Source organism: Zea mays, chromosome 6 (assembly GCF_902167145.1).
Source record: "Zea mays cultivar B73 chromosome 6, Zm-B73-REFERENCE-NAM-5.0, whole genome shotgun sequence".
Taxonomy (NCBI): domain Eukaryota; kingdom Viridiplantae; phylum Streptophyta; class Magnoliopsida; order Poales; family Poaceae; genus Zea; species Zea mays.
Genome location: NC_050101.1, coordinates 140,512,478 through 140,528,539, shown reverse-complemented (window position 1 = coordinate 140,528,539; position 16,062 = coordinate 140,512,478).

Sequence of the window (16,062 nt, the reverse complement as noted above, 5' to 3'; positions counted from 1 at the left end):
GCAGTCGAGAAGGCGCGGTACTGGCGCAAGTGGCGGTGCAGTTTCTTGCACGTAGTAACCGGCGCGCCGGTTACATGACGTGTGGGCCTGGGCCTCCATGCTGGATGTGTCGAAGTCGAAAGGGTGCGCCCCCTTGGTGCGGTTGCATGCCGCCTGCATGGCGGTCCGCTCTTTCACCCGCTAGTCTGGGCGAAAGTGGAGGAGCGTTTGTAACCGCTGGCAGTTGCGCGCACCGCGCGCGGCGGTTTGTCTTCTTCCGCCCTGGGCCAGTTTGCATGACGCGTGGGGCCCAACCCCCGTGTCGTAGGGTGAGGACCTTAGAGCGTGTTGGAGAAGACTCAGTCCGCGACGGCTGAGGACACAAGTGGGGAGAGTTGCCTTTAAAAGGAGGGTGACCCCCTTGGAAGGCAACCATGTCTTCGCACTCCCTTCATGCCTCGCGTCCTTCCACCTTCCGAGCCCCCGGATGGGGAGCGCCCGCGGTTCTTCCGCCTTGTCGTCGTTGGAGGAACGCAACTTCGCGGAAGTTGGTACCTTTCAGCCATCATTCGGCTTCAAGGATTTTCATCAGACAGCCCAGCTGCTTCCCCTCGTCGGTGGTCACCCAAGACGGTGACCACCAGTTCCAGGGTGGGGAGAAGCAAGCCGGGCTGCGGCCTCTGCCCCGCCCTCAGCTTCAAGGATCTTCATCATCCTTGCTGGGGCGGAGAGCGAGGTGAGCCGGGGCTCTACCTCCCGCACGGGTCGGCTGGCCACCTCTTCTCCCAGCTTCTGGTGGTGGAAACCATCCTCCAGCTCCGCGGAGGAGTGAGAGCACCTAGAGGGGGGGGGGGGGTGAATAGGTGATCCTGTAAAACTTGAAACTTAAGCCACAAAAACTTGGTTAAGTGTTAGCACAATAATCGCCACGTGGCTAGAGAGGAGTCTCAACAAAACACAATAACCACAAAGATATCAATCACAGAGATGGCACGGCGGTTATCCCGTGGTTCGGCCAAGACCAACGCTTGCCTACTCCACGTTGTGGCGTCCCAACGGACGAGGGTTGCAATCAACCCCTCTCAAGCGGTCCAAAGACCCACTTGAATACCACGGTGTTTTGCTTTGCTTTTCTTAATCCCGTTTGTGAGGAATCTCCACAACTTGGAGCCTCTCGCCCTTACACTTGAAGTTCACAAAGAAGCACGGAGTAAGGGAGGGATGAGCAACGCACACAAGACACGAAATCAGAATGTCAGCACGCACATAAGTCGCAACAAGAGCTCAGAACACAACCCGACGAGTTCACAACTCAACAAGAGCTCTAGATGCTATCACGAAGAAACAAATGCGTGGAATCGAAGTCTTGGTGCTTAGGAATGCTTTGAGTATGCTTGGTGTACTCCTCCATGCGCCTAGGGGTCCCTTTTATAGCCCCAAGGCAGCTAGGAGCCGTTGAGAGCAATCTGGGAAGGCAATTCTTGCCTTCTGTCGTATGGCGCACCGGACAGTCCGGTGCGAATCTCCTTCCTTATTTGGCGAAGCCGACCGTTGGCGCCTGGGAGCCGTTGGCGCACCGGACACTGTCCGGTGCACACCGGACAGTCTGGTGCCCTCTCCCGACCGTTGGTTCGGCCACGTGTCTCGTGCAGATCGCGCAGCCGATCGTTGGCCCGGCCGACCGTTGGCTCACCGGACAGTCCGGTGAATTATATCCGTACGCCGTTAATTCATTCCCGAGAGTGGCAAGTTCGCCTGAGCCCGCCTGGCACACCGGACACTGTCCGGTGCACCACCGGACAGTCCGGTGCACCCAGACCGAACTGACTTTGGCTGAACATAGCCATCTCATTTCCAATTCAATCTTTCCTGTTTCCAGCACTTAGACATAATGCATTAGTCCATAAATCAATGTACTAAGTCTAGAAACATACCTTTTGACATGATTTGCACTTTGTCCACCACATTGCATAGATCAACACAAAAGCACTTGCGTTGGCACTCAATCACCAAAATACTTAGAAATGGCCTAAGGGCACATTTCCCTTTCAATCTCCCCCTTTTTGGTGATTTATGCCAACACAACATAAAGCAACTAGAACAAGTGCAATATCAATGCAAATGAAAACTCAATAGACTTTTGATTCATATTTGGCATATAAGGATCACTCTTTGCCACCACTTGGTTTGTTTTTGCAAATCAACCTCAAATTCCTATCTCTAAGTCAAAACACTTGTTGAGACATAACAAGAGTTGTTCCAAGAGAATTGATCAAAGATTTAAAAAACTCCCCCTCTTTTTTTTCACAATTAAGCCTTCTCCCCACATGAGACCAACTTTTGACAATAAGAGGCAAACAAGAGTATTTTGACACACAAAAACTCTAACTCTACTTTTCAAAATTCTAAAGTGGTAGCTGATCCATTTATTGCTTTAGCCTTATTTTCTCCCCCTTTGGCATCAAACACCAAAACGGGATCAATTTTGGCCCTTTAACCCCATTGCCTCACCAAAAATCTTCAACTTAGAGTAAAAGGCAATAAGAGTACTAAGATGAACTTGGAAGAAGTTACTCGTTCATCAGAGTGCAGTTGAAGTCTTTCATGGTCCAAGTCCACCTTTTCCCTTTCAAACCTCCTTTGAGACTAAAACAAGCAAACTCAAGCACACGGTTAGTCTCAAAGGGTCAAGTTGTAGCACAGCTCCCCCTAAATATGTGCATCACTTGCAAAAAGGACTTGTGAGGTCCAGGGAGTGTTTGTACAACTTGAGTACCACAAGTAAGCAACAAAAGTGCATAAGGAACATGATCAAGGCATAAGCACATGTATGCTATAAATCAACCCAAGTTCCGCGAATCCAGGACATTTAGCTCACTACGCAGCCTGCAAAAGGTCTTCTCATCTAAAGGCTTGGTAAAGATATCGGCTAGCTGGTTCTCGGTGCTAACATGAAACACTTCGATATCTCTCTTTTGCTGGTGGTCTCTCAAAAAGTGATGCCGGATGTCAATGTGCTTTGTGCGGCTGTGCTCAACAGGATTTTCTGCTATTCGGATAGCACTCTCATTGTCACATAGGAGTGGGACTTTGCTTAGATTGTAGCCGAAGTCCCGGAGAGTTTGCCTCATCCAAAGTAGTTGCGCGCAACACTGTCCTGCGGCAACATACTCGGCCTCAGCGGTGGATAGGGCAACAGAAGTTTGTTTCTTAGAGTTCCACGACACCAGGGACCTTCCTAAGAATTGGCACGTCCCTGATGTACTCTTCCTATCGACCTTACATCCAGCATAGTCGGAATCTGAATATCCAATCAAGTCAAAGTTAGACCCCTTTGGATACCAGATCACGAAGCAAGGCGTAGCGACTAAATATCTAAGAATTCGCTTCACGGCCACCAAGTGACACTCCCTTGGATCGGATTGAAATCTAGCACACATGCATACGCTAAGCATAATATCCGGTCTACTAGCACATAAATAAAGTAAAGACCCTATCATTGACCGGTATGCTTTTTGGTCAACGGACTTACCTCCTTTGTTGAGGTCGGTGTGTCCATCGGTTCCCATCGGCGTCTTTGCGGGCTTGGCGTCCTTCATCCCAAACCGCTTTAGCAAGTCTTGCGTGTACTTTGTTTGGGAGATGAAGGTGCCATCCTTGAGTTGCTTCACTTGGAACCCAAGGAAGTAGTTCAACTCACCCATCATCGACATCTCGAATTTCTGCGTCATCACCCTGCTAAACTCTTCACAAGACTTTTGATTAGTAGAACCAAATATTATGTCATCGACATAAATTTGGCACACAAAAAGATCACCATCGCAAGTCTTAGTGAAAAGAGTTGAATCGGCTTTCCCAACCTTGAAAGCATTAGCAATTAAAAAGTCTCTAAGGCATTCATACCATGCTCTTGGGGCTTGCTTAAGTCCATAGAGCGCCTTAGAGAGCTTACACACGTGGTCGGGGTACCGTTCATCCTCGAAGCCAGGGGGTTGCTCCACGTACACCTCCTCCTTGATTGGCCCGTTGAGAAAAGCGCTCTTCACATCCATTTGGTACAACCTGAAAGAATGGTGAGCGTCATATGCTAGCAAGATACGAATTGATTCTAGCCTAGCCACAGGAGCGAAAGTCTCCTCAAAGTCCAAACCTGCGACTTGGGCATAACCTTTTGCCACAAGTCGAGCCTTGTTCCTTGTCACCACCCCGTGCTCGTCCTGTTTGTTGCGGAACACCCACTTGGTTCCCACAACGTTTTGCTTGGGACGAGGCACCAGTGTCCAAACTTCATTGCGCTTGAAGTTGTTAAGCTCTTCCTGCATGGCCAACACCCAGTCCGGATCTAGCAAGGCCTCTTCTACCCTGAAAGGCTCAATAGAAGAGACAAAAGAGTAATGCTCACAAAAATTCACCAATCTAGAGCGAGTAGTTACTCCCTTGCTAATATCACCCAAAATTTGGTCGACGGGATGATTCCTTTGAATCGTTGCTCGAACTTGGGTTGGAGGTGCCTGAGGTGCTTCTTCCTCTTCAACTTGAACATCCTGTGCCCCCCCTTGATCATGCGCCTCCACTTGAGGTACCTGTTCATCATCTTGGGTTGGGGGTTGCACCATTGTTGAGGAAGAAGGTTGATCTTGCTCCAAATGTTCTTGTGGTCGCACATCGCCAATCGCCATGGTACGCATAGCGGCCGTTGGAACGTCTTCTTCATCTACATCATCAAGATCAACAACTTGCTCTCTTGGAGAGCCATTAGTTTCATCAAATACAATGTCGCTAGAGACTTCAACCAAACCCGATGATTTGTTGAAGACCCTATACGCCTTTGTATTTGAGTCATAACCTAATAAAAACCCTTCTACAGCTTTGGGAGCAAATTTAGAAGTTCTACCTTTCTTCACAAGAATATAACACTTGCTCCCAAATACACGAAAATAAGACACATTGGGTTTGTTACCAGTTAGCAGCTCATACGAAGTCTTCTTGAGGAGGCGGTGGAGGTAGACCCGGTTGATGGCGTGGCAAGCCGTGTTCACGGCTTCTGACCAAAAACGCTCGGGGGTCTTGAACTCTCCAAGCATAGTCCTCGCCATATCGATGAGCGTCCTGTTCTTCCTCTCTACTACACCATTTTGTTGTGGTGTGTAGGGAGCGGAGAACTCGTGCTTGATCCCTTCCTCCTCAAGGAACTCCTCCACTTGAAGGTTCTTGAACTCGGACCCGTTGTCGCTCCTTATCTTCTTCACCTTGAGCTCAAACTCATTTTGAGCTCTCCTGAGGAAGCGCTTGAGGGTCCCCTGGGTTTCAGATTTATCCTGCAAAAAGAATACCCAAGTGAAGCGGGAAAAATCATCAACTATAACAAGACCATACTTACTTCCTCCTATACTTAGATAGGCGATGGGTCCGAAGAGGTCCATATGAAGCATCTCCAAGGGTCTTGATGTGGTCATCACATTTTTGGAGTGATGTGCTCCTCCCACTTGTTTACATGCTTGACAAGCTGCACAAGGTCTATCTTTTTCGAATTGCACATTAGTTAAACCTATCACGTGTTCTCCCTTTAGAAGCTTGTGAAGGTTCTTCATCCCCACATGCGCTAAGCGGCGATGCCACAGCCAGCCCATGCTAGTCTTAGCAATTAAGCATGCATCTAGACCGGCCTCCTCTTTTGCAAAATCAACTAAGTAAAGTTTGCCGTCTAATACACCCTTAAAAGCTAGTGAACCATCACTTTTTCTAAAGACAGACACATCTACATTTGTGAATAGACAATTATATCCCATATTGCATAATTGACTAACAGATAACAAATTATATCCGAGAGACTCAACTAAAAACACATTGGATATAGAGTGCTCGGATGAAATAGCAATTTTACCTAACCCTTTTACCTTGCCTTGGTTCCCATCACCGAATATTATTGAATCCTGGGAATCCTTGTTCTTGACGTAGGAAGAGAACATCCTCTTTTCCCCCGTCATGTGGTTTGTGCATCCGCTATCGATAATCCAGCTTGTACCCCTGGATGCATAACCTGCAAGGCAAATTTAGGCTTGGGTCTTAGGTACCCAACTCTTGTTGGGTCCTACAAGGTTAGTCACAATGGTCTTAGGGACCCAAATGCAGGTTTTATCTCCCTTGCATCTTGCCCCTAACTTTCTAGCAATCACCTTCTTATTCTTTCTACAAATGGCAAATGAAGCATTGCAAGCATGATATAGTGTAGAAGGTTCATTAATTTTCCTAGGAACATTAATAACATTTCTCCTAGGCATATGATGAACAACATTTCTCCTAGCAACATTTCTATCATGCACAACATGGGAACTAGAAGCAGTCATAGCATTAGAATCAAAAGCATCATAACTTCTAAAGGCATTCCTAGAATGTCTCCTATCATGATACATGAAAGCATGATTCTTTTGCACACTACTAGCCATAGGGGCCTTCCCTTTCTCCTTGGTGAAGATGGAAGCCTTATGGCTTGTTAAGTTCTTGACTTCCCTCTTGAAGCCAAGACCATCCTTAATTGAGGGGTGTCTACCAATCGTGTAGGCATCCCTTGCAAATTTTAGCTTGTCAAATTCACTCTTGCTAGTCTTAAGTTGGTCATTAAGACTAGCCACTTCATCATTTAATTTAGAAATGCAAACTAGGTGTTCACTACAAGCATCAATGTCAAAATCTTTACACCTAGTGCAAATCATAACATGTTCCACACAAGAATTAGATTTATTTGCTACTTCTAGTTTAGCATTTAAATCATTATTAATTCTTTTTAAGCTAGAGATGGAATCATGACATGTAGACACTTCACTAGAAAGAATTTCATTTCTTTTAACTTCTAGAGCAAGTGAATTTTGTGCACTAACAAATTTATCATGCTCTTCATATAAAAGGTCCTCTTGTTTCTCTAAAAGTCTATCCTTTTCATTCAAGGCATCAATCAATTCATTAATCTTATCTATTTTAGCTCTATCCAATCCCTTGAACAAACTAGAGTAATCTATTTCTTCATCACTAGACTCATCATCACTAGAGGAATCATAAGTGGCATTATTTCGATTACATACCTTCTTCTCCTTCGCCATGAGACATGTGTGATGCTCGTTGGGGTAGAGGGATGATTTGTTGAAGGCGGTGGCGGCGAGTCCTTCATCATCGGAGTCGGATGACGAACAATCCGAGTCCCATTCCTTGCCAAGGTGTGCCTCACCCTTAGCCTTCTTGTATGTCTTCTTCTTCTCCCTCTTGCTCCCTTGTTCCTGGTCACTTTCATTATCGGGACAGTTAGCAATAAAATGACCAATCTTATCGCATTTGAAGCATGAACGCTTCCCCTTTGTCTTGGTCTTGCTTGGTTGTCCCTTGCGACCCTTTAGCGCCGTCTTGAAGCGCTTGATGATGAGGGCCATCTCTTCATCATTGAGCCCGACCGCCTCAACTTGCGCCACCTTGCTAGGTAGCGCCTCCTTGCTCCTCGTTGCCTTGAGAGCAATGGGTTGAGGCTCATGTGTTGGACCGTTCAACGCGTCGTCCACGTACCTTGCCTCCTTGATCATCATTCGCCCGCTTACAAAGTTTCCAAGGACTTCTTCGGGCGACATCTTGGTGTACCTAGGATTTTCACAAATATTGTTCACCAAATGTGGATCAAGTACAGTAAAAGACCTTAGCATTAGGCGGACGACGTCGTGATCCGTCCATCGCGTGCTTCCGTAGCTCCTTATTTTGTTGATAAGGGTCTTGAGCCGGTTGTATGTTTGAGTTGGCTCCTCGCCCCTTATCATTGCAAATCTTCCAAGCTCGCCCTCCACTAACTCCATTTTGGTGAGTAAGGTGACGTCGTTCCCCTCATGAGAGATCTTGAGGGTGTCTCAGATCTGCTTGGCATTGTCCAAGCCACTCACCTTATGGTACTCGTCCCTGCACAAAGATGCTAGCAACACAGTAGTAGCTTGTGCATTTCTATGAATCTGTTCATTGATAAACATAGGACTATCCGAGCTATCAAATTTCATTCCACTTTCCACAACCTCCCATATGCTTGGATGGAGAGAGAACAGGTGACTACGCATTTTGTGGCTCCAAAATCCGTAGTCCTCTCCATCAAAGTGAGGAGGTTTGCCAAGTGGAATGGAGAGCAAATGAGCATTTGTACTTTGCGGAATACGAGAGTAGTCAAAAGAAAAGTTCGAATTAACCGGTTTCCTTCTCTCGTAGTCGTTGTCGTCGTTGTCCTTTTGGGAAGAAGTGGATTCATCGCTGTCGTCATAGTAGACGATCTCCTTGATGCGTTTTGTCTTCTTCTTCTTCCCATCTTTGCATTTGTGGCCCGAGCCCGAGTCGGTAGGCTTGTCATCCTTGGGCTCGTTGACGAATGACTCCTTCTCCTTGTCATTGATCACAATCCCCTTGCCCTTAGGATCCATCTCTTCGGGCGGTTAGTCCCTTTCTTGAAGAGAACGGCTCCGATACCAATTGAGAGCACCTAGAGGGGGGGTGAATAGGTGATCCTGTAAAACTTGAAACTTAAGCCACAAAAACTTGGATAAGTGTAAGCACAATAATCGCCACGTGGCTAGAGAGGAGTCTCAACAAAACACAATAACCACAAAGATATCAATCACAGAGATGGCACGACGGTTATCCCGTGGTTCGGCCAAGACCAACGCTTGCCTACTCCACTTTGTGGCGTCCCAACGGACGAGGGTTGCAATCAACCCCTCTCAAGCGGTCCAAAGACCCACTTGAATACCATGGTGTTTTGCTTTGCTTTTCTTAATCCTGTTTGCGAGGAATCTCCACAACTTGGAGCCTCTCGCCCTTACACTTGAAGTTCACAAAGAAGCACAGAGTAAGGGAGGGATGAGCAACGCACACAAGACACGAAATCAGAATGTCAGCACGCACATAAGTCGCAACAAGAGCTCGGAACACAACCCGACGAGTTCACAACTCAACAAGAGCTCTAGATGCTATCACGAAGAAACAAATGCGTGGAATCGAAGTCTTGGTGCTTAGGAATGCTTTGAGTATGCTTGGTGTACTGCTCCATGCGCCTAGGGGTCCCTTTTATAGCCCCAAGGCAGCTAGGAGCCGTTGAGAGCAATCTGGGAAGGCAATTCTTGCCTTCTGTCGTCTGGCGCACCGGACAGTCCGGTGCACCACCGGACACTGTCCGGTGCGGATCTCCTTCCTTATTTGGCGAAGCCGACCGTTGGCGCCTGGGAGCCGTTGGTGCACCGGACAGTCCGGTGCCCTCTCCCGACCGTTGGTTCGGCCACGTGTCTCGCATAGATCGCGCAGCCGACCGTTGGCCCGGCCGACCGTTGGCTCACCGGACAGTTCGGTGCACACCGGACAGTTCGGTGAATTATAGTCGTACGCCGTTAATTCATTCCCGAGAGCGGCAAGTTCGCCTGAGCCCGCCTGGCACACCGGACACTGTCCGGTGCACCCAGACCGAGCTGACTTTGGCTGAACATAGCCATCTCATTTCCATATCAATCTTTCCTGTTTCCAGCACTTAGACACAATGCATTAGTCCATAAATCAATGTACTAAGTCTAGAAACATACCTTCTGACATGATTTGCACTTTGTCCACCACATTGCATAGATCAACACAAAAGCACTTGCGTTGGCACTCAATCACCAAAATACTTAGAAATGGCCTAAGGGCACATTTCCCTTTCAAGGAGGTGTCCTCCAGCCATGCTGAGGAAGGCGAACTGTTGCTGCCCAGCTAGGATGCAACATTCCATCCTCTGTCCTCGCTTTTGTGGCGAGGACGGGAGTGAGGACCTGTCGGTGCGCTCTGGAGCGGCCTGCGCTCGCTGGTGCGGTGTTGGTGGACAGGCAGACGCCGCCGTCGGTGCTGACGTGGTGGCAGCTGGAGAAAGCTTCTCCGCCGTCGAGGCCGTCAGCGCCGCCTACGGACCGACCTCCGGCTCTTTGGCTTTAATGTCTGGTTCGCGTCCCTTGAGTGGGGACGTGAACGAGAGCCTTCCGGTGGCTGCGTCCGTCCTGGGACCATGGCTGCTGCTGCAAAGGTCGCTGGCGAGTCGCCTGGAGCTTGTCGGCCCGCAGGCTCTCCGGTGTGGAGGTTGTTCATACCCACGGGGGTGGAACCGGAGTTCCGTTTGTAATGGCACCTTGAGTGCCGGTGTCTGTTCATTGTGGCTGTTGGGGCCTGAACATGTATGTATTTTCGGCACGGAGCCATGTTTTTTCCTCATTTCGAGCACTAGGACTCGCCTGTCGGCTAACTGAACCGCTTAACCAAGTGTGAGTTGCCTCGTGCGAAGGTGACGGATGAGGTATCCGTATCCCAAAGGCGTAGGAGTCCCTCGGCTCGGTCGGCCTTGCCGCCCGAGGCTTCTCTTGCTTAGTTGAAGGAACCCTTGGCCGCTCTTCGATGAGCCGGAGCCGGAGGCAGCGGTGTCAGTGTGGACAGAGGCAGAGTTGGCTCGAAAAGAAGACTTCGTCGGCCGGAGCCTGGCCGGGCTGTCCACTGGCTGGACCAGCGCCGGAGTCGAGTTGCCGAGGCCATGAGCCGGGCTGATGTCCTCGGGGGACAGCTGGCTGAGGCTTCGGGGCGGCCGGCCGAGCCGTCTGCTCGGGCTGGATTTCTGGAGGAGACCCTGGCGGCGATGGCCCGAGCGTGGTGCTGACGTCGTCCTTTGGAGCGGAGATCCTCCGACCGCGTTGCCGTCCGAGGCTCGGTCGGACTTCGCCGAAGGTGGAGTTTTCGCCAAGGGTGCTGCTGCTCCCCCTCCATCTACGTCTGAGCCTGCAGGATCGGTTCGCCTGTAGTGTGCATATGTTTTTTGCGGCCGCCGAGGCCCAAACATACTGTCGTCGTGTTGTAAAGCTGCGTTTCTTTTCCTCTTGTTTCGAGTATCTGGACTTATTTGTCGGTAACAGAATTGTTTGTCCGAGCGAGAGTTACTTTTCACGGAAGGTGATGAGTGAGGTATCCGTATCCCGGAGGCGTAGGAGTCCCTCGGCTCGGTCGGCCTTGCCGCTTACATGTACTCTTACTCGTCCGTAGGATTCTGTTATCGATATAGTCGAGAAGGCCCGAAAAATCGTTTCGGCAGAAGAGTTTCCGAGCATTAAGACTTGTTCGGTCAGCGGAATCGCTTATCCGAGCGTGAGTTACTTATCGCAGAAGGTGATGAGTGAGGTATCCGTATCCCGGAGGCGTAGGAGTCCCTCGGCTCGGTCGGCCTTGGCTGTTCACGTGTACTCCGTCATTTTCAGGATCCCACTTTCGAAGTAGTCAAAAAGCACGAAAGACGTTCTAGCAGAAAGACTTTTTCCGAGAAAATTTTGACGCAGAGGGGGTGCCCCCCCTTCTAGCCCCCGAGGGAGGGTCGGGCTTTGCCGAGGCAAGGCTGACCCTTCCTTGATGGTTAGACTTTGTATGTGAACGAGGTGTACGAACGACTTGAAAGCATCTTAAGGGTATAAGTGACGTAGCTGTCAGATGTTCCAAGCATTGCTATAGACCTCGCCTTGACTGTTGGCCAGCTTGTATGTCCCGGGCTTCAGCACCTTGGCGATGACGAACGGCCCTTCCCAGGGAGGCATGAGCTTGTGCTGCCCTCGGGCGTCTTGTCGCAACCGAAGCACCAAGTCGCCCACCTGGAGGTCTCGGGACTGAACCCCTCGGGCGTGGTAGAGTCGCAGGGACTGCTGATACCGCGCTGAGTGTAGTAAGGCCATGTCCCGAGCCTCTTCCAGCTGGTCCAGTGAGTCTTGTTGGTTGGTTCGATTGCTTTGGTCGTCGTACGCCCTCGTCCTCGGGGAACCGTATTCTAAGTCTGTGGGCAAGATGGCCTCGACCCCATAGACTAGAAAGAATGGTGTGAAGCCCGTGGCTCGGCTCAGTGTTGTCCTCAGACTCCAGACCACCGAGGGGAGTTCCTTCATCCATCGCTTGCCGAACTTGTTGAGGTCGTTGTAGATCCGTGGCTTGAGCTTTTGTAGAATCATGTCGTTGGCACGTTCTACCTGCCCATTCGTCATGGGGTGAGCCACGGCGGCCCAGTCCACCCGGATGTGGTGATCCTCGCAGAAGTCCAGGAACTTTCTGCCGGTGAACTGGGTGCCGTTGTCGGTGATGATGGAGTTCGGGACCCCAAAGCGATGGATGATGTTGGTGAAGAATGCCACCGCCTGTTCGGACCTGATGCTGTTTAGGGGTCGGACCTCGATCCACTTGGAGAATTTGTCGATGGTGACCAGCAGGTGCGTGTAGCCCCCGGGTGCCTTCTGCAAGGGACCGACGAGGTCCAGACCCCACACAGCAAACGACCAGGTGATGGGTATCGTCTGCAGAGCCTGAGCGGGCGGGTGGGTCTGCCTTGCGTAGAATTGACACCCTTGGCAGGTGCGGACAATTCTAATGGCATTGGCCACCGCGGTCGGCCAGTAGAAACCTTGTCGGAAAGCGTTTCCAACAAGGGCTCGAGGCGCTGCGTGATGACCGCAAGCCCCCGAGTGTATCTCTTGTAAGAGCTCCTGGCCTTCGGCGATGGATATGCATCGCTGGAGGATGCCCGAGGGGCTGCGGTGGTAGAGCTCCTTCCCATCCACCAGCAAGACAAACGACTTGGCGCGTCGCGCCAGTCGCCGAGCCTCGGCTCGGTCGAGGGGTAGCTCTCCTCGGTGGAGATATTGCAGGTACGGGGTCTGCTAGTCTCGATTAGGCGGGACCCCATTCCGCTCTTCCTCGATGCGCAATGCCTCACCCTCGGGGGCCGAGGGTGCCTCGGGCTGGGCCGAGGCCTTCTCGTCTTGGGCGTGTCGTCGGTCTTGACTGAGGGTTGATGTAGGTCTCGGGAGAAGACGTCGGGAGGAACCGTTGTCCGTACCGAGGCTATCTTAGCCAGCTCGTCCGCAGTCTCGTTGTATCATCGGGTGATGTGGTTGAGCTCGAGCCCGTAGAACTTGTCCTCCAGGCGCCGAACCTCATCACAGTAGGCTTCCATCTTCGGGTCGCGGTAGTGGGAGTTCTTCATGACTTGGTCGATGACAAGCTGCGAGTCACCGCGAGCGTCGAGGCGTCGGACCCCTAGCTCGATGGCGACGCGCAACCCGTTGACCAGAGCCTCGTACTCAGCCATGTTGTTGGACGCCGGGAAATGGAGGCGCAACACGTAGCGGAGGTGCTTCCCGAGGGGCGAGATGAAGAGCAGGCCCGCGCCCGCCCCTGTCTTCGTCAGCGACCCGTCGAAAAACATGGTCCAAAGTTTCGGTTGGATCGGGGCTGCCGGAAGCTAGGTGTCGACCCATTCAGCCACAAAGTCCGCCAAGACTTGGGACTTGATGGCCTTCCGAGGAGCGAACGAGATTGTCTCGCCCATGATTTCCACCGCCCACTTTGCAATCCTACCCGAGGCCTCTTGGCACTGGATGATCTCCCCCAAGGGGAAGGATGACACCACAGTCACCGGATGAGACTCGAAGTAGTGTCGCAACTTCCGCCGCGTCAGAATCACCGCGTACAGCAGCTTCTGAATTTGTGGGTAGCGGATCTTGGTCTCGGACAGTACCTCACTGATGAAGTAGACAGGCCTCTGGACGGGCAATGCATGCCCTTCTTCTCGTCTCTCAACCACGATTGCGACGCTGACCACCTGAGTGGTAGTGGCGACGTAGATCAAGAGGGCTTCTCCGGCAGCTGGAGGCACCAAGATGGGTGCATTCGTGAGGAGCGCCTTCAGGTTCCCGAGGGCTTCCTTGGCCTCAGGGGTCCAAGTGAAGCACTCGGCCTTTCTTAAGAGGCGGTACAGAGGTAGGCCTCTTTCGCCGAGGCGTGAGATGAAACGGCTCAGAGCCACAAGGCATCCCATGACCCTCTGTATGCCTTTCAAGTCCTTGATGGGCCCCATGTTGGTGATGGCCGCAATTTTCTTCGGGTTGGCCTCGATGCCCCGCTCGGAGACGATGAACCCCAAGAGCATGCCTCGGGGGACTCCGAAGACACACTTCTTAGGATTGAGTTTTACGCCCTTCGCCTTGAGACATCGGAATGTCGTTTCAAGGTCGAAGAGGAGGTCCGAGGCTTTCCTCGTCTTGACTATGATGTCATCGACGTAAGCCTCGACCGTTCGACCAATGTGCTCGCCGAACACGTGGTTCATGCACCTTTGGTATGTCGCACCCGCATTCCTCAAACCAAATGGCATAGTAACGTAGTAGTACATGCCAAAAGGTGTGATGAAAGAGGTCGCGAGCTGGTCGGACTCTTTTGTCCTGATTTGGTGATACTCTAAGTAGGCATCGAGGAAAGACAGGGTTTCGCACCCAGCAGTGCAATCCACGATTTGATCGATGCGAGGCAGAGGGTAGGGAACCTTCGGACATGCGTTGTTTAGACCAGTGTAGTCTACACACATCCGCCATTTCCCTCCTTTCTTTCTCACAAGCACAGGGTTGGCAAGCCATTCGGGATGGAATACCTCTTTGATGAACCCTGCAGCCATCAGCTTGTGGATCTCCTCGCCTATGGCTCTGCGCTTTTCTTCGTCGAATTGGCGCAGAGGCTGCTTCACGGGTCGGGCTCCAGCTCGGATATCCAGCGAGTGCTCGTCGACATCCCTCGGTATGCCAGGCATGTCCGAGGGACTCCACGCAAAGACTTCAGCGTTCGCGCGGAGAAAGTCGATGAGCACTGCTTCCTATTTGGGGTCGAGCTCGGAGCCGATCCGTATCTGCTTGGAGGCGTCGTTGCTGGGGTCGAGAGGGACGGACTTAACCGTCTCCGCTGGCTCGAAGTTGCCAGCATGGCGCTTCACGTCTGGCGCCTCCTTGGAGAGGCTCTCCAGGTCGGCGATGAGGGCCTCGGATTCAGCGAGGACCTCGGCGTACTCCACGCACTCCACGTTGCATTCGTACGCATGTCGGTACGTGGGGCCGACGGTGATGACCCCGTTGGGGCCCGACATCTTGAGCTTGAGGTAGGCGTAGCATGGCCTCCCCAGTACTGCGTGGTAGGTTCCTCGGAACCCGACCACCTCGAACGTGAGGATTTCCCTTCAGAAGTTGGAGGGAGTCCCGAAGCAGACGGGCAAATCGAGTTGTCCGAGGGGCTGGACGCGTTTCCGGGGGATGATCCCGTGAAAAGGCGCCGCGCCTGCCCGGACCGAGGATAGATCGATCCGCAGGAGCCCGAGGGTCTCGGCGTAGATGATGTTGAGGTTGCTGCCTCCGTCCATGAGGACCTTAGTGAGCCTGACGTTGCCGATGACGGGGTCGACAACGAGCGGATACTTCCCCGGGCTCGGCACGCGGTCGGGGTGGTCGCCTTGATCGAAGGTGATGGGCTTGTCGGACCAGTCTAGGTAGACTGGCGCCTCCACCTTTACCGAGCAGACCTCCCGACGCTCTTGCTTGCGGTGCCGAGCCGAGGCGTTCGCCACTGGCCCACCGTAGATCATGAAGCAGTCGTGGACCTCGGGGAACTCCTATGCCTTGTGATCCTCCTTCTTGTCGTTGTTGTGGGCCCTACCACCTTCCGCAGGTGGCCCGACCTTGTGAAAGTGGCGCCGAAGCATGACGCACTCCTCCAGGGTGTGCTTGACGGGCCCCTGATGATAGGGGCACGGCTCCTTGAGCATCTTGTCGAAGAGATTGGCACCTGCGGGAGGTTTCCGAGGGTTCTTGTACTCAGCGGCGGCGACAAGGTCCGCGTCGGCGGTGTCGCGTTTCGCTTGCGACTTCTTCTTGCCCTTCTTCTTGGTGCCGCGCTGAGTGGACGCCTCGGGGACATCTTCCGGCTGGCGGCCCTGGGGCTGCTTGTCCTTCCGGAAGATGGCCTCAACCGCCTCCTGGCTAGAGGCGAACTTGGTGGCGATGTCCATCAGCTCGCTTGCCCTGGTGGGGGTCTTGCGACCCAGCTTGCTCACTAGGTCGCGGCAGGTGGTGCCGGTGAGGAACGCGCCGATGACATCCGAGTCGGTGACGTTGGGCAGCTCGGTGCGCTGCTTCGAGAATCACCGGATGTAGTCCCGGAGAGACTCTCCCGGCTGCTGGCGGCAGCTGCAGAGATCCCAGGAGTTCCCAG